The 19,465-nt window shown below is 44.7% G+C and overlaps 1 pseudogene; it reads right to left on the bottom strand.

The window, feature by feature from the left end:
* Positions 1–19,171, bottom strand: part of LOC133255472 (coiled-coil domain-containing protein 3-like) — a 63,978-nt pseudogene extending 44,807 nt beyond the window's left edge.
* Positions 19,172–19,465: the final 294 nt, after the last annotated feature.

Consider the following 19,465-nt stretch of genomic DNA (forward strand, 5'->3'; position numbering starts at 1 on the left):
TACAATTTAACAATTGCTGAAATGGAAGTGGGGCTGTGGGTTACATTATACTGTAGAAACCATATGATTTCCTGATTTTGGAGATTATGTGCAGGTTTTGCAGGAGAATGCACCATTTTGGATAAAACACATAGAGTATTTTAGATGATGTGGCAAATGAGAGCACTTTTTCCCATTGCTAGGTGTTTTCTGTACATTTTAAATTCCTAGAAAGTAAATTATGTCTCAAAACAAACAAGTCAATACCATAAAAGAAAATCAGATTAGACAGGCATGAAACTTTCCTATAGAGGTCAAGACTTACCCAGACGAGGTTCAAGGGAAGCTGTGATGCTCACTGCCCTTTAAGGAGTCCACATGGAATGAAGAAGTACTGTGGGAAGTCTATTAGTAATCACCATGCCTTGGGTCCTCTGGATGACCTATTGCAGGAGAAACAGATTTTACAAATAAAATTTTCCCCATAACTTCACAAAAAGTTGTTAAACTACATTCAGCAACTTGAATAATTTCTGATCAATTTACAATCATATAAAATAGTACAACTTACAATCCCAATCAACATACAAAAATTACTTGCCTTTCTATACACTAATAACAATCAGAAACAAAAATTAAGAAAATCCCACTTACAGTTGCATCCAAAAGAATAAAACATCTAGCAACAAACTTAATCAAGGACATAAAAGACCAGTAGTCAGAAAGCTAGAAAGCACTGATAAAGAAATCAAAGTCAAATAAACAGAAAACTATTTCATGCTCACGCACTGGAACAATGAGGAATTAAAATGTCCATTCCAACCAAAGCCATCAACAAATACACTGACTGCAATCACAAAATAATATTCAATGGCCTTTTTCAAAGAAATAGAAATATTCTTCATACTAGGCTGCTACTATTGAACAGGACCTTAAACGGCCAAGAAGACTCTGAGAAAGAAGAACACAGCTGGAGACATCTTGCTCTCCGACTTCAAACTACATCAGGAACCTGTAGTAACCACCACAGTGAGGAACTGGCAGGAACACAGACACATGGACTCCAGGAAAGAATAGAGCCCAGGAATGAGCCCACATGTACGTGGTCAGTTCATGAAAATCAAACCAGGAACAAGCAAAGAGGAAAGGACAGTCTTCTAAAGAAACAGTGACAGGAAAACTGGCCACTTACTCGGAAGAACATCAGTGAAGGTCATCCTCTAGATCATCTAACAGAAATCGAACTGAAAACCCGCCATTTTGCACATGGAGCTCTTCCACCCCCTACCTCCCACCCCCCGAGTCCTGAGACAGACCTCCTGTCAGCGCTCAGCTGGACACAGGAAATGTCTACTTCGTGCTCATTTTTCCCTCTTGCAGTGCCTTCCTGCTGGTGGGCACTGAGGCAACCCCGCTCCTCTCAGCTCGGAGGCAGCCCCATTACCCAGGAGCCCGAGCCCTGACAGCCCTGAAGAGACAAAGCACCCGCCAGCTGGTCACCACACCCAGTCTGAAGGCAAAGGGTCCTGCGCCGGCGGGTCAGAGGGGTTTTGGCGCCCCCTGCGGGCCGCCAGAGAAGAGCGGGCAGCCCCGCGCTCACAAAACTCAGAGGGCTCACCCAGAAGCAGCTCTGCTGTGAGCACTCAGACTGGAAGCCCAAACTGAAATGGAGCAAAATAGCTCCATGACCCTCCTCAAAACATGGCTAAGGAACAATCAGAGCAGGTATGGAATGCAGCCATAAAAAGGAACACATTTGAGTCCGTTTGAATGAAGGGGATGAACCTAGAGCGTATTAAACAGGGAAGTCAGTCAGAAAGAGAAAAACATGGAATCGAGAAGGATGAGTCTGACGAATCTGTTCACATAGCAGCACTGGAGATGCAGACATAGAGAAGAGACTTAAGGACAAGGTTGGGGAACAAGAGGGAGAGGGTGAGATGAATGGAGAGAGCAGCATGGATGCATGTACACCAACATTTGTAAATAGACAACCAGTGGGGATTTTCTGTATGATTCAGGAAACTCAAACTGGGGCTCTGTAATAACCTAGAGAGGTGGGGATGGATGGGATGTGGGAGGGAGATTCAAGAGTGAGGGGACACACGTACACCTATGGTTAATTCATGTGGATGTATGACAAATCAAACCAATATTGTAAAGCAATGATCAATCAAATAAAAATAAATAACTGTTTAAAAAAGGTGAAATAAACAAAATCACAAACTTTGCAACTAACACTGTAATTCAATTTAAAAAACTATAAAATTTGAGAAAACAACAAAAGATCTACATGACTTTTGGTCTAGTGATGAGTTCTAACACACAACAAAAAAGCCAACTTACCAAATTAGGAATATAAATTATTTAAAACATTGACTTTTACAATTTTATACATTTACTCTGTGAAGGACCTTATTCGAGAGAACCAAAAGACAAACTGTTAAATGAACCACTTACCACCCACCCTTGCCAGGCAACAGAGAAGAGAAAACATTGCAGGAGTCATCTTACAACAGGAGGTCCTGGTAAGGAACAAAGAACTAACAATCTACCACCAACCAGGATTCTGGAGAGATCAAAAAGAGATGGGAGACTGCAGTCCAGAGGTCCTACCAACTTCCCAGGATCCTCCTCGCTGGAATCCATCTCAGCTGAGGGATGCGTGTGCCCCCAGGAAGGATCCCAATTCAGAATGACTGGCAAGAGACAAACCAGAAACTAACCCAATGACCATAAATCCTGAGACGGTGAGCCACGTGGCAGAGCAGTTCTCTCCATTTCCCTCACCCTCCACCCTGGAAGCCCTTACGAGTGAAGTCTCTCACTTGGATGGTACTCCTCTCCTCAGTCAATTCATTTCAAAGTGTCAGATAAGAATCTACTCTCAAGCCCTGGAAGGGATCCCCCTTCCTTCATCAAAACCACAATCCAGGAGAAAATATCTTCCAAATGCGACCTTGTAGAGAAGGCAATGGCACCCCCTCCAGTATTCTGGCCTCAGTAATCCCAGAGACAGAGGAGCTTGGTGGGTTACAGTCCAGCAGCACGGCATTTCTGAGGGGAGGAAACAGTCCCAGAGAAGCTGAGGTGCTTGCCAAAGGCCCCAGAGCTTTGGATGGCACAGCCAGACCTGTGGCTGAGGACTTCCAGTGGCCAGGCCTCTTGATCCTGGCCTCTCTCACCAGGTATATGTGTGGAAAACTAGAATCAAAAATATGCCTGAGGGCTTCCCTCAGGTGGGTCCGTGGTAAAGAATCTGCTTGCCAGTGCTGGAGAGGCAGATGTGATCCCTGCTATGGGAAGATCCCACATGCTATGGAGCCCGTGCGCCACAACTGCCGAGCCTGTGCTCTAGATCCTGGAAGACACAATGCCGAGCTCACATACTGCAACCACTGAAGCCCATGAGCCTGTGCCCCACAAGAGGAGCCACTGCAGTGAGAAGCCCGCACACCACTAGTTATGGCCCACGCTCACCCGAACTAGAGAAAATCCCACACACGAAGACCCAACACAGCTAAAAATAAATACAATTGTTTTCCTTAAAAATGCATATCTGACAAATAATCTGTACTCAAATTGTCCAAGAGTACTAGAGAAAACAAGCCCATTCATAATTGGTAAAGAATGAAATGGACACCTGGCCATGGAGGGTATACTGATAGTAAACTATCCTACAGAAACATACTAAAGATACTGGTTGGATGCATGCACAGCCCCCTTTGGACGACAGTCTGACAGTTTTTACAGTAACCACATGGGACAAGCACTGAATTCTATACATGACAAGTGGTGGAAGCCAGGTATCTTACCATTGGAATGGGAAGTTACAGAGAAACAAAAGGAAAGTTTACAAGATCCATGGAGACATCATCACAAATTACCTTTAACTGAATATGTTCAAAGGTAAGCTGGAATACATGTATATATTTTCGAGTATTGTCAGCTGAGCATATTTAGCTCCTACATGTATGTTTTGCATATCATTATCTAATGAAAGGGAACAGGAAATGTCCCTGGTGGTCCGATGGTAAAGGATCTGCCTACCAATGCAAGGAACACAGGTTCACTCCCTGGTGCTAAAATATTCCACATGCCCAGGGGCAACGAAGCCACCATACAACTATTGAAGTACTTGCATGCTCCAGAGCCCAAGTTCTGCAACCAGAGAAACTGCTGCAATGAGAAGCCATGGCACGGCAACTAGAGGGCAGCTTCTGCTCACTACAACTAGACATCTAGCAACAAAGACACAGAATAGTCAAAAATAATTCAATGTTAAAAAAAATAAAAGGACAGAAGTTCCTTCAATAAATGACTGAGATTAGGGGTGAGGCAGTACATATATGAACCAGGATAATCTTAAAGTATGAGAAAGTAAAGAAAGTAAAGACAACTATCAAGCTGTCCAAACTGATAAAAATGAATGATTACACCGTTTTATCTGTACACACTAGCAAATAATAATCTGAAAAGGAATTAAAAAAAAAAACAATCCCTTTCAATAATATCAACATTAATAAAATATTTGCCATGGATATAACGAGGATGACAAGACTGGCACACTGGAAATTATACACGATTGCTGAAAAAATATCCTGGATACATATACAGATATCCCATAGTGATGGAAAAACTTAAGATGGCAATGCCATGGAATGCATCTTCAATCTGAAATGAAGATCCAATATGACTTGATCACTCAGAGCTTTTGTGTCATAAAGTTTTATTAAAGTATAAAAGAGATAGAGAAAGCTGCTGACATAGACTTCAGACGGGGGCAGTAAGAGTACCCACTGCTGGTCTTTAGCCTGATATTATACAGCCACTAGCAGTCTGCTAAGGAAAGAAAGGCAATGTCTCGGAGAATAGCACCAGGCCCCTCACCCACAACACGCATTGAGATAACATTGGCAGCAGGTGAGTCATCCTGGGCCATAAAATGATTGAAGTGAATTTTGAAGAAAGGCAGATTTCTCAGCAAATATATCATTTCATTAACATAGATTAGGAGAACAAGGTATGAGTAAGACATACTGGTTTGTCAAGTCGGTTCTGAGCCTTTAGGGGGAACCGACCTGAAGCCAGAGTCTAGTGGAAATACATAGTATATTAACATAGCTTAAGACAAACATTTCCTTACCAAAAAATGCATTGCTTAGCTCAAAGTTTGAGAAAAGTTCAGTTCAGGTGGAGCCAGGTGTCGTCATGGCAACATAGATTTTTCAGAGAAAACTCCTTTTAAATTTATATGGAGAAGGGGAAAAAATGTAACACTAGTTTGTTTCCTCTGGCTGCTTAAGAAAGAGAGAGAAAAAAAAACGTCCAACACTTGCAGCCTATTCCCTCTTTCAGGAGACCCCAGGCCTTCCTGCCTGTTACCCTCTCAGGGCCTTTAGGAAGCAATACACAAGCTGACCCTAACATACACGTGGAATGAAAAGGGACTCCAAAGAGCCAGAACCATCACGTGAGTCTGCAGTTCTAAGGTCCTCTAGTATGCTGTGCTAAGTTGCTTCAGTCATGTCTGACTGTCAGAGCCCGCCACGCTCCTCTGTACATGGGAATTTTCCAGGCAAGAATACAGGAGTGGGATGCCATGCCCTCCTCCAGGGGATCTTCCCAACCCAGGGTTTGGATTCCTGCATTGGCAGGGAGGTTCTTTACCACTAGCTCTAACTGGAGCTACTGCTGCTAAGTCACTTCAGTCGTGTCCAACTCTGTGCGACCCCATAGACGGAAGCCCACCAGGCTCCCCCATCCCTGGGATTCTCCAGGCAAGAACACTGGAGTGGGTTGCCATTTCCTTCTCCAATGCATGAAAGTGAAGAGTGAAAGCAAAGTCACTCAGTGGCATCTGACTCCCAGTGACCCCATGGACTGCAGCCCACCAGGCTCCTCCGTCCATGGGATTTTCCAGGCAAGAGCACTGGAGTGGGGTGCCATTGCCTTCTCTGACTACCTAAGGCAAAAATGCCTAAACGGAGATCAGGGAAACCCAGTTAGGAGAAGGGACTCAGAGGAAAGGAAGTGAGGGAAGGAGACTCTTAGACACACTCAGAGAAGCCAGATAGGTAGTTCCACAGGTGGAAGAGGGGAGGAAGCAGGCTGGAACTGTATAGAAGATGAAAGAGAGAACTAAAGCAGTGGCCCCCCAACCTCTAGGATCTAATGCCTGCTGATCTGAGGTGGAGCTGATGAAATCATACTAGAAATAAATGTTTGGTCACTCAGCCGTGTCCAACCCTTTGTAGCTCACAAGGCTCCTCTGTCCATTGAATTCTTCAGGCAAGAATACTGGAGTGAGCTGTCATTTCCTTCTCCAGGAGATCTTCCTGACCCAGGGACTGAACCTGGGTCTCCCACACTGCAGGCAGACTCTTTACCAACGGAGCCCCCAGGGAACAAAAATAGAAATAGAGTGCACAATAAATGGACTGCACTTGAAACATCCCAAAACCTTCCCCCACCCCTGTCTGTCAAAAAAATTGTCTTCCAAAAAAACTCCCGAGGTCAAGGAAAGAACTTCAAGTGTACTCGACTGTTCCAGGTTGCTGGCTTAGGGAGATGCTGAAGCAGGGGTGTCCCAAGACGTAGAACCTCCCTTGCGTTGGGTCCTCAACAGATCTCTGATAGCCTTGGTGATGAAGGGAGAGATTTGTTTCATTTTTTTAAAATATCCTTGTGGGATAAACTTAAAACTTAGCAATTCTCTTAGTCTTTCTAATAAAATGTTTTCTTTCTTTACTGATCTGTGAAGTACCAACTGTGACAATCACTGTTCTAATATACCTCATAGTGTTGCTGACACTATGGATATAATTATGTGAAATTGAACTTTTAAATAAAAATGACGAAGCATCTGCCCTGTGCCCAGCACTTTCCAAGGGTTGGGGAGTACAATAAAAATACTCCATTAGATGCACAGCTGGTAGGCACATTCTTTAAAAAAGCCTTTTACATTTCCACCAATAGTTTATTCTCAATGTCAACACTTGCCAATTAATGACCATGCTGGGTGGGAAGCTCATTAAAAACCCAGGAGCCAGGGTTCCTAGAAGGATATCCCATTCTCCCTTGGACAGTCCTCCACCCTCTCTGGCTCTCAGTTTCCTCATTTGCAAAATCATGGACAACTGACTATAATTCATCCCTGGAACCCAAGCCTATTGAGGGGGAGGGGAAATATTACTCCAAGGCCTGGATGAGAGACCAGATTGAAAGAAAAATATGTCATTGCTGGTTTTCAGTCAAACAGACAGATACAATGAAGGAAGGAGCCCCTGGCCCTGCGGGATTTGCCTAGGGGTCTAGTCTGGGAAATTCTTACACATCAGGAGATGGGTCCGAGCTGGATTTCCACCAACAAGAACATCCATGCAAAGGACAAGCCTGCAGAGCTCTGTGCCCATCAGCCACAGGAAGAGACTGCTTCCCAACAGCCAGCAGCATTTACAAGTGACCTCCTAAGGCCTTCACCAAACTACAGGGGTATCTCTGGGTTTTCTGTTTCCCTCACTTTTCTGACTCTTTTGTTTAAAAAAAAAATGCACATTTCTTCATAGAATGCCACAGTGGAAGGAAAACAGGCCTTCAATTTTTAGACCTCAATTTGCAAAAAACTTGGAGCTTTTTGTTTTGTTTTTTTTTTTTTTTTTAATTAAAGCACCACATAATTTAAAATTTTTACACGTTCTAATTATTCTGTTCCAAAACACCAAACTTATTGCACAGGGTCCCCATGCAAAGGCCCCCTCTCAGCAGGACAGCCACAGATTCCACCATGAAAGGGCAGCAAGGTGCCCTCCTCCCTTCTTTTCTGCCTGGGTGGCCACCAGATCTTTAAATCAATGCACCCTACTAAATTTCTAGGGTGCAACTGGTGGACCCTTCCCTTTCCCATCCCAGCAGGTGGTCAAGGGCCTGCTGGGCAGCAAAGTGGCAGAAGCAGGGCTGGGCCAGCCAGCCAGAGTAAGAGTTATGAAGTCCCTGCAGGTGAAATCATCTGGCAGGACAAATCCCTTGGACTTCCAGCAGGCACTAGGCTGCTTGGGAAAACCCACATGGGTCTGAGCTTTATGCGAAGGAGTAAAGCCATAAAGGCCTTGACCCCAAAGGTGAGGCTTTTCCGCAACTGCCAGGTTAGGGGGCTCCGAGACTGTGCCAACAGAGAGGGCAGGATATGTGGTTCCCTGCTCCACCGAGTCCCAGTTCCCTTACCTGTTGTCCGCACCCTTCCGCTCCACTCACTGGATGCCAATCCCTGGGGACCCAGGAGTGCATAAAATGGGTGTTTGCAGCCACAATGGCGACCCCTGAGAGCACAACTGGGACTCCCTGCCTGGGACGCACTCCCAGTGCACCACCCCGCCCACCCCAGCACGCACTCCTTGTGCACCCCGCCCCCACACCAACTTCCAGGAGAGGCCCGCGGGCCTTGCTACTGCCCCAGGTGAAACACAAGGACAAGCAAATCCACCCCACAGAGACAATCCAAGCTTTTTATCAGCTGATCTGTCTATGATTCAGGGATAAAACTGACTACAGAAAGGAAAGATCACCTGACCTAGGAGGGTCATGATATTCTATAGAACCAGACAAAATTGGTAACAAGGAAACTTCTTTTTTTCTTGGAAACCCTAAAGCTGGTTCTTTTGCATATGCAGTTAAAAATAATTAGCTTGTTACAAAGGCCTGCCTAGGGCAACGCTTGAAGTTAATCCTTGCCACAGAATTCAACAACTTCCCTGGTGGCTCAGACGGTAAAGTGTCTGTCTATAATGCGGGAGAACCGGGTCCAATCCTTGGGTCAGGAAGATATCCTGGAGAAGGGAATGGCAACCCACTCCAGTATTCTTGCCACCACCTGCCTCCCCCAACCCTCGGCCCCCCCAAAAAAAACTGGCTTAAAGAAATATTTTAAATATCAGGTGGAAAACTAGAAGATCCTTTGTCTGTCTGTCTGGATTTATGTATGTCTCAGTGTGAGTCTTCTGTTTTTTTAATAATATTGCTCAAGTTCTGAGTTCTTATTTAAATGGTCTCAAGAAAAGGAAGCCCTTACAAATCAAACAGTTGGAAATACAAGAAAACATTGACCTAAATGAATTTCAGATTCACGTGAACTGGGAAATAGTCAATATTAAATATTTAGGTTTTTTTTTTCGCTACTCTACTATAGACATGTCTAAGAGTCATTAACATTAAGCACAAAATTTTCATAATGCCTAGGTTTATTATAAGTTAAAAATTGCTATATTGTTATATCTGTCACAAGCTTGTCAACAAGAAAATACCTCTAAACAACAAAAAAAACTAAAAAATGTAAATATGATATGAGCTTTTAGATAAAATATTAACAATAATTATACTCTAAAATTTATATTTTTATAAATATATTAATATTGTATTTTAAAAGTTTTTCTCAACATTGAAACTCTGGTATCTAACACAGCAGCTGCCTCATGGCAGTCACTCAACAGTCACTTGCTAAAGACTGGACTCAACAATTCCACAAAATGAGGTGTGTACTGATATAATGTCATACATGTCCACACTCCATGTAATATCCATGGACTGGAAACAGTGTAACTACCTATCAACAGGGAACTTGATTAAATACACAATAGGGCATTAACTGGAGAAGGCAATGGCACCTCACTCCAGTACTCTTGCCTGGAAAATCCCATGGATGGAGGAGCCTGGTAGGCTGCAGACCATGGGGTCGCAAAGAGTTGGACACGACTGAGCGACTTCACTTTCACTTTTCCCTTTCATGCATTGGAGAAGGAAATGGCAACCCACTCCAGTGTTCTTGCCTGGAGAATCCCAGGGACGGGGGAGCCTGGTGGGCCGCCGTCTCTGGGGTCGCACAGAGTCGGACATGACTGAAGTGACTTAGCAGCAGCAGCAGCAGGGCATTAATACAATGGAATAAGACGCAGCTGTTTAAACCAATGTACATGTCTAGATATAGCAACTTACATGTCTACTTACATGTACCCACTTGTGAACAAAGAAGGGCACAACCACGTGTGCACATTGCAGTGCCACTGGTACCAAAAGTGTGTGTTAGTCACACAGTCGTGTCTGACTCTTTGTGACCCCATGGACTGAAGCCCATCAGGCTCCTCTGTCCATGGGATTCTCCAGGCAGGAATATAGGAATGGGCTGCCATGCCCTTAAAGAAGACAGTGAATCTTGACTGGACTGTTTTTTGGAGGAGAATACTCATTGGAAGCTTACAAGAAACTATTAACAGTGGTTATTCGTTTGGAGGGTAGGTGGGAACTGGGTGGATGGGTCTCAGAGGTGGGAGAAAAAACTCTACTGACTACCATTTTATACTTTCAGATCTGGGAATCCACATGAACATGGTTTATAACTCAGTACATGAATTTTTAAGTTCTCTGTGACCAGAACCCAGTAAATTATGTTGAATGAATTATAACACACATGAGAGCTTCCCCATCATCTGTTCCCCTCTCCACCACCTACCCTGTCACCATTGCTCCCACTGTCACTGCCCTGGGAAGACACAGGAAGCTTTTTAAAAGTTGCACCATATTTAAGTTTTAAAGCCGTACTGTCTAACTATCCATTTATAGTCATAAACTCCTCCATCACTCTTTACAACTGACAAAGTGCTTTCAAACCTATGATCTAATTGGGTCCTTAGGACAACCTGAGACAGTTTATATGTTTTGAAAATGAAAGTCGCTCAGTGGTGTCCGACTCTTTGTGACACCATGGACTATGGAGTTCATGGAATTCTCCAGGCCAGGATACTGGAGAGGAGAGCCTTTCCCTTCTCCAGGGGATTTGCCAACCCAAGGATTGAGCCCAGGTCTCTTGCACTGCAGGGGGATTCTGTACTAGTTGAGCCACAAGGGAAGCCCAAGAATACTGATGTGAGTAGCCTATCCCTTCTCCAGCAGATCTTCCTGACCCAGGAATCAAACTGGTGTCTCCTGCATTGTAGGCAGATTTTTTTACCAACTGAGCTATCATGGAAGGAGAAAACTGAAGTTTTGGGAAATTAAGGGTTCTGCTTGAGGTCACGCCTCTGAAAATGGCACAGCCAATCCTGATTGCCTAATGAGGATGGCACCTCCCTCACCATCCTTTCCAACTCTAAAAAGGGAAAAAAGAAAGATGACAGGAGGTCTTCCACAGATTTTATGTCAGCCCCATGACACTGTAGGTTGGATTGATGTATGTGTGGATCAGTCCGAGTCACGGTTCCAGGGGACAGGACTTTCTGAGAGAGGAAAACAGCCAACTTTTGTTTTGATTGTTACACTCACCCAGCAGGGAAGGAAAAATGAAAGGAAAATGTTCTTGGCTGGCATGGAGAGAACTCTGCCAGAAAATGGGATGGATGCTCTAACTTGCCAAAGACATCCCCGGAGGCCCCATTAACACCATGATACTGAACCAGAGAGATGCTGAACACTTAGGAGTGCTGCTGATTCCCTGGCAACTTTTGAAAGCAAGCTTATGTTTCCACTGACTGAAGCAAGGGGCGGGGGCGTTGGGGGAGGGGAGAGTGGTGGGATGTCTAAGGATGGAGTTAGAGAATGGGAGGATTTGGCTGCTGAGAACAGAGTTGCAGGTTGTCCTGGGTACGTATCACAAAAAGTTTCCCTACATCAGATTTTCCTCTGGTTCCATTTCTTAATCTCCGGACTGACCCTAGAGTCCCAGATTCATGTGATGCTGCAAGAGAATGAGAAGGAGGAGATGCACCCTTCACGACCACGATCTAAACACCCTGTTCAAGCTGACTGGGGACTTAGAGAAGAGCAGCAGCAACAGTGGAAATGATGAGAATTCATCAGTGTGCCCCCTGAATTCATCGTCATCTAAGACACAGCATGTGATATAGGGAAATTGTGTAATGTGCACCGTCCAGGGCCATTCATAATGGCCTCAGAACAAATGAAGGATTCACATGTTCCCATTAGCAAGAGTCTAACTGGAATAAAAAGGTGACCCAAACAGGCTCCTCTGACCCCGTCTAAGATGGAAGACCCATCACCTTAGGAAAAACAGACTGTTTGTGTCGTAACATGATTTATTTACCCTGAATAGGAGAGAAAGCAGGATACTCACCTTCACACAGAAAAAGCAGAGAGGACTTCCCTGGTGGCACAGTGGATAGGAATCCGTCTGCCAGAGCAGGGACATTGGTTCAATCTCTGGTTCAGGAAGATTCCACAAGCTGCAGATCAACTAGGCCCGTGTGCCAAAACTAGTGAGCCCACAACCCACAACTACTGAAGCCCATGTGCTCAGAGCCTGTGCTCTGTGATGAGGGAAGCTACTGCAATAAGAAGCCTGTGCACTGCAACAAAGAGTAGCCTTTGCTTGCCATGACTAGAGAAAACCCCTCATGGCAACAAAGATCCAGCACAACTGAACATAAGTTGGTTTTTTGTTTGTTTGTTTGTTTGTTTTTTAAGGCAGATAATTTTTAGTTTGGTTTTTTTTTTTTTCAAGAAAGGAACAAGTAACTGTCCATAACTCTTCATCTAATTCTGACACCTTCAATTCACAACTATGTTAATCACTGCAGAGAAAGTAAAAATTTATCAAGGAATATCATAAAATATAAATGCTAGCGCCTTAGTTTTATTTTAAACCTAAATTCTCAAATGAACTAGCTAATTTAACTCAGCTCTGATGTAGTACCTTTCAAAGTGGGCAGAAGAAGGAGCCAAGAGGTGATACATACAAAGTCCATCGACACCTCAGTTTGGCTCTGCAGCAGCTCAGCAACCTGGAACAATTAATTCTCTTCCCCAAAAGCTTCTGACTCAGTGCAAACACACATATCCACCTCTGTTATCTAAGAGACCAGGATGATGAAAGGGAAAAGGAATTCTCCCCAAGATCAACATCTGACCACCCAAAATAGGACTGCCTTCACATTAAAACAATTTTCCACAGTCCCATTGTTCTATTTGTTTTGAATGATGGATAATCTAATTGCAGTAAAATGTTAATAGCTTCATTGTGTGAAAACAGGGCTAATCAGTTATATATCTAAAGAGTTTGGGGCTCAGCCCTGAGGTATTTTTGGATCAATATCTGATCTCTTGACATTAATGTACTATTACCAAGGATTTGGTACATGAAGCAAAAATCCAACAAAATGGAGAACCACAGGATCAAGACTAAAAAATTTAATTTGAACATGCTATGGTCTGGCCCAGGCTGGGGATACTCAGGCTTATACTTGGTGGGTCCAATTCAATGTGGAGTGGGTGCTGGCACAGATTAAGAGTCAGGTAGGAAAAAAAAAAAGAGTGGGGCAGGGGGAAAGAAAGGTGCTTAGATTCATGTGGGGAATGAAATATATGACAAGCACTCAGAAAATTTTGGCAAATCTTGAAGAGGGGTCAGGGAGTTGATAACTATCAGTAGGGCAGGCCTAAGGAAGGAACCCTGGATAATATATGGAAAGGAAGAATCAGCACTTTTCCACAGTTGGATGTACTTGCCCACGATGAGAACAGTTTCTGTGCAAAGAACATGAAGAAAGCCTCCAGGTGCCATGGAGCCCTGGGCAGGAGGTTTGGAAGAACAAGGCCACTCCCCTAGGCCAACCCACCAGACAAGAGAAAGACAGCGCCCCCACCAAGGGCACCACAGATGGGGGAAAGAAGGAAACCACCTAATACATGCACACTGGTTCATTAACCCACATCAGAACTGTCTCCTGTGGTCCGTCACGTGGTCCTATAAACATTTTGGTGGGAGACTGGGAGCGATGGGCCACGGCCTCCCTGCTCCCCTGGCTCAGTTGTGACAATGTCTCTGCTCAGAGAAAGCGATAGTCCTCGAAATATCCCCACAACTCAGGCATCTGCCTCAGACTGAAAGATGCCTTTTCTATCTTCATGCGCAGAGTGATCTGGATCCTTCTGTTCCATGGGAACTAGATCCTGCCACTAAGGGTTTGCATGCTGCAACTGAAGATCTTGCATGCTGCAAGGAAGATTGAAGATCCAACATGCCACAACTAAGACCCAGCAGGGCCAAGTAAAAACATACGTAAGTATTTGAAATCAACAACAGAAGTAGTCATAACAGCTCAGTGTATTGAGTCAAACACCTCACTAAAGGCTTTACCTATTGACATTCCCTACATAGTTAAATCATGTCACATCTGCCCTAAGATACAGATGTTATGATGGCTTCCAATTTACAGAAGAGGAAACTGAGGCACAGCATGCCAACCTTCAGCCCATCTTGTCCCCTCACTCTGTGAGGAACCTCATGCCACACAGTACAGCCTGAGGACTCCAGACTTTATGAGCAGTGCTTGTCAACTTCTAGGAGGGCTGTGGAGAGGGTGAAAAATACTTCTTGATCTGGACTTTGGAAGAGGACTCTTGACTCCCTTGCTCACAACATTCATATGAGTCATAGCTCTCTTATTATTTTGCTGTAGCATAGGGTATAGCCAATTCTTACCTTAGTATCTTCTTGGACCTCCCAGTCACTGGAGAAAGTTGCCAGCTGCTGCCCTTGTGAACAGTTTGAAAACTGGAAAAGGCTAGAAAACATCCTTCTGTTCTCTTGAGTGTCTGGAAAGATGGCATCTTGCCATGAGGCAAGAGGTTATAGTTCTCATCCATCCTAATTGGAAAAAAAAGAGGCAAGAGCTGTAGACTGGACACCCATGGGGTGTACCATCTTGAATCAAGAGTCAACAGAAGACTGTAACAGTGTTGCCAGTTATACAACATTTTTTTTATTATTTCATAGTTTAATTACAATGTTGTGCTAATTTCTGCCGTAAAGTGACTCAGTTATACATATACATACTTTTTTTTTTTTTTTTTTACTATCTCTTGCATTATGGTTTATCCCAGGAGATTGGATATGGTTCCCTGTGCTAAGGTAGGACCTTGTTGTTTATTGCAAATGTAACAGTTTGCATCTGCTAACCCCAAACACCCAGTCCATCCGTCTCCCTCCCTCCATTCCCCTTGGCAACCACAAGGTTATTCTCTGTATCCATGAGTCTGTTTCTGTTTTGTATTTAGGTTCATTTGTGCTATATTTTACATTCCACATATAAGTGATATAATATGGTATTTATTCTTCTCTTTGTGACTTACTCCACTTAGTATAATTATCTCTAGTTCCATCCATGTTGCTGCAAATGGCATTATTTCTTTCTCATTATGGCTGAGTAATATTCATATATACATACCACATTTTCTTTAATCATTCAACTATCAAGGGACATTTAGGCTGTTTCATATCTTGGCTGTTGGGAATCGTGCTGCTATGAACATGGGGGTGCATGTTATTCCTGAATTACAGTTTTGTCCAGGGACATGCCTATGAGGGGGACGGCTGGGTCATATGGTGGTCCTATGAATTTTCTGAGGATCCCCCCATACATAGTGGCTACCCCAACTTACATTCCCACCAACAGTGTAGGAGGGTTCCCTTTTTGCCACACTTTCTCCAACATTTCCTATTTGTTGTTTTTGATGATAGCCATTCTGCCTGATAGGAGATGGTACCTGGCTGCAGCTTTGATTTCCATTTCTCTCCATTTTGAAGGAGATCATCCCTGGGATTACTTTGGAAGGAATGATGCTAAAGCTGAAACTCCAGTACTTTGGCCACCTCATGCGAAGAGTTGACTCATTGGAAAAGACTCTGATGCTGGGAGGGATTGGGGGCAGGAGAAGAAGGGGACAATAGAGGATGAGATTGCTGTATGGCATCACTGACTCAATGGACGTGAGTCTGAGTGAACTCCGGGAGTTGGTGATGGACAGGGAGGCCTGGCGTGCTGCGATTCATGGGGTTGCAACACGACTGAGCGACTGAACTGAACTGAAGAATTAGTGACACTGAGTATATTTTTATGTATCTACTGGCCATCTGCATGTCTTCTTTGAAGAAATGTCTATTAAGGTTTTCTGCCCATTTTCTGCCCATTTTTTTGTTGTTGTTGTTGTTGTTGTTGTTGAATTATATGGTCTGTATATTTGAAACTAAGCCCCAGTCTATTGCATCATTTGCAAATATTTTCTCCCATTCTTTAGGTTTTTTTTTTTTTTTTTACGGTTTTCTTTGCTGTGCAGAAGCTTGTAAGTTTGATCAGGTCCTCTTTGTTCATATTTGGTTTTATTTCTATTACCTTGGGAGACTGACCTAAGAAAACAAAGGTCCAACTTATGCCAGAGAACATTTTGCCCATGCTCTCTTCTAGGAGTTTTATGGCATCATGTCTTATGTTTAAGTCTTTAAACCATTGTGAGATATTTTTGTGCAGTGTGAGGGCATATTCTAACTTCACTGATTTACACGCAGCTTCCAATTACACATATACATGGCTCACATTAGAGGAGTCACTCTGATTGTTTCTCTACCTCACACTGCATGTGTCTATCCTTAAGTTTTTCAAAACACATGAATTGGGGGATGGGTGCGGGTGAACATTTGTGTATCTCCCAAGCCACCTTCCTTCTCCTAGTGGAGTGCTCCTTGTTTCCTGGGCAAAGGAAAGCCAATCGCAATGACCCAAGATTCAAGTCCTAGCACTGCTACTTATCTCCTGTTTGACACACAAAGGATTTCTTAAATTCTCTAAGCTCAAATGTACAATCTATAAAACGAGGATGACATCAGCATCCTTATTTGTTTAATGGTGGTGTAAGGAGTGCATTTTTTTTTTAAAGTAAGTAAAGTATTTGGCACAAAGTAAGCACAGTATAAAACTTAACATTTTTACAGAACCCTGCATAAAGTACCTGTTGGCAAGATAGAGAAGTCAAGAGAAGGAAAAGGAGAGATGGAAGTGGCACTCCAGCCCAAAGTAGGCATTTGGGGGCTCACCAGGGAGTCTCCACTGCCACTTTCTCCTGTGACACTGACCAGAATCTGTTCTCCTCTCCGAGGGGCCCAGAATAACAGAGGAACGATTTGTATGTGGTTGTTAACACACATCAGGGCAACACAGCCCTGTGAAATAGAAATCTTGTCAGACTACCATTTGACTCTGTATCTCTGCCTTAACATTTTATAAATATGTCAGAGAAAAAGAGGAAAGAGCTGGCTGACCACCAGAGAGCCAGTGGACAAAACTGTATTTCATTATAAAATCAGAAAAGAAAATAATGTCTTCTTAAGTACTGTGGCTCTTTTTACTCTGGAAAATAAAAAATTATTGTTGAATAGTTTTAGAGCTGGTTTCCCTAAATAAAGACATGTAAAAATCTAAGTTTCTGCATATCAATAAGGTACTACCTCATTCCTCGCCAGTTTTATTTAGAAACTGTACTTCTCCAGTATTTTGTTTTAATTCCACTTAATCTGGCTAAACCACCCAAGCCAACACAGAGCATGCCATGTATTCTAAACTTAGATATTTTGGCTTTAATATGGAAAACAGGTGTTACCACGAGCTTACGGATGCCCCTCTGTGGAACCTTCTGTCTTCTTTCTCAGTGATGTGAAATCTCAAGAGCTAAAAGTTAGTCTGCAGACCAAGGTCATGGCCATTCCAAATATCCTTAATGCTATGCCACATACTGGGAAGATGGGACTTATTGTCCAATCACTATCCGTTAGATTCCATTTTGAGGTTCCTCCCAGTTCCTCTGTATCAGCCTCCTCCTCCAACTGGAGAGAACCAATGCATTAGGGTTCCACCTGCTGTTTTGTATTGCAAACTTCAGTTGAGCCCATAACCTGAACCCTTATTTACATTCATTTCATCGTGACCACATGACAAACTTTCATGGAACTTCACAAGATTCCAGGAGTCTCCCAACAGACAAGGCCTGGTCTAATTCACCTCTCTGTTCTTCAAAGCCCTGTGAGCACCTTCCCAATCCCTTCATGCTCCCGCCCCCAGGCCCTTCCTCTATAAACTTTTGCTATTTGGAAGAGCCTGGCATTGAGGTCTGCTGGCAGCTGATATGAGCGAATCCGAGTGAAACAAGAGGACAGCTGGGCTGCATTCCACACCAGTCCCATCTTGGCATTCAAGCAGGTGTGCAGAACTGAGTAACTACACATTTCTCATCTAACCTGCACCAGATGTTCTGCATCACTTACTAGGATTTTATCTCAACCAACCTTGTTTGGCACATTATGAAGGTGAGGCTCTTGAGGTTCTTGACAAGGTCAGTAAGTTGCTAAAAATGACAGGAAGAATGGAGCCAGAATTCCAACAACCATCTGATTCCAAAGGTGTTTGGATTGGTTTTGACCGCCGTCCACCCCAAACAACTCCCACGGCATCCACTTTAAAATATAGTTTTCCTCCTCTATAAGGATTCCACCTCAATTAGGGTTCCACTTTCTTATTTCAAACTCCAGGAGATGCCATCGCCTGAACTCTTATCCACAGGCATCTCATCTGCACCACAGACCAACTTGCACGGAACTCAACCAGAGAGGGCTCTTGTCCGATTGCCCTTCATACTCCTCAGAGCGCTGTGACCAGGGCCTTCTTCCCCCATTAACCCCCACATAAACCTCTGCTATTGGGGATAGGCTGTTTGTTGCTGGAAACCACCTTGAGCTTTGGCCTGAAACACTCTTCCCTGGTCAAGCACGGGAGCCATCCCTGTTTTTCCAACAGTGTTAGCCAGAGGCACCCAAGATCTCTGTAGACTCAACATGAGGAACACCAAAGAGCAGAAAAAGGGAAGGAGACCAAGGCATCACTTAACATCGCCCAGACCAGATTCTGGAGGAGTTCCTGAGCCTGCTGAGGATAAAGGTATCTCTGCTGGCCATGCCAAGTGCCCGAAGGGATGGTATGGGCAAGAGGTGGCAGGCTCACCTGAGGAAGAAGAAATAGGAGTAATCCTGGACCATGGTGTGGGAGTGACAGGAGAAATAGCCCAGGCCAGTGAGGTTGAGCCTGGAGCCCCCGGGTATTTCGAGCATGCTGCCACGCCTGGTTGCACAGCATCTCGATCTCAGCGGAGTAGAAGAGCCCCGCGTGGCTGGCCTCATACTGCCAGGGCAGGTTGTTGTACAGGCCGTGCACCTCCTCGTGCAGCGCCAGCACCTTGGCATGCACGATGATCTTGGCCAGGTCTGCTCGCTCAGGGGTCTCCACTCGGAGGGCAGCTGGCAGCCGCGGGCGGCCTCCAGCCCGCGGGCCAGGCAGAACGTGGCGAGCAGGAGCGGGCGCAGCATGCCGGCGGCGAGGGCGGGCAGCTGGAGCCGCCGGGTGGGCGCCGCGCCCCAGGCGCACTACCCGCAGCGCATGGCCGGGGCGGGGAGCCCCGCGGCGGCAGCGACAGCGTCAGGGAACCCAAAGTGCCGGGCCCCACCAGCGGGAGGCGCAGCCCGGGGCGCTTGGCTCCGCGCACCGCTGCGAAAGCTCAGCGTGCTGCTCCCTCCTCCGCCGGGATACCCCTGTGGGGCCTCGCTTGGGAGGCTTTTAAAAAGGCACGTGGAGGGCGGGCCACCGCCGCCTCCTGCCCGCCC

This window comes from Bos javanicus, chromosome 10 (assembly GCF_032452875.1).
Source record: "Bos javanicus breed banteng chromosome 10, ARS-OSU_banteng_1.0, whole genome shotgun sequence".
In the NCBI taxonomy this organism is placed as follows: Eukaryota; Metazoa; Chordata; class Mammalia; order Artiodactyla; family Bovidae; genus Bos; species Bos javanicus.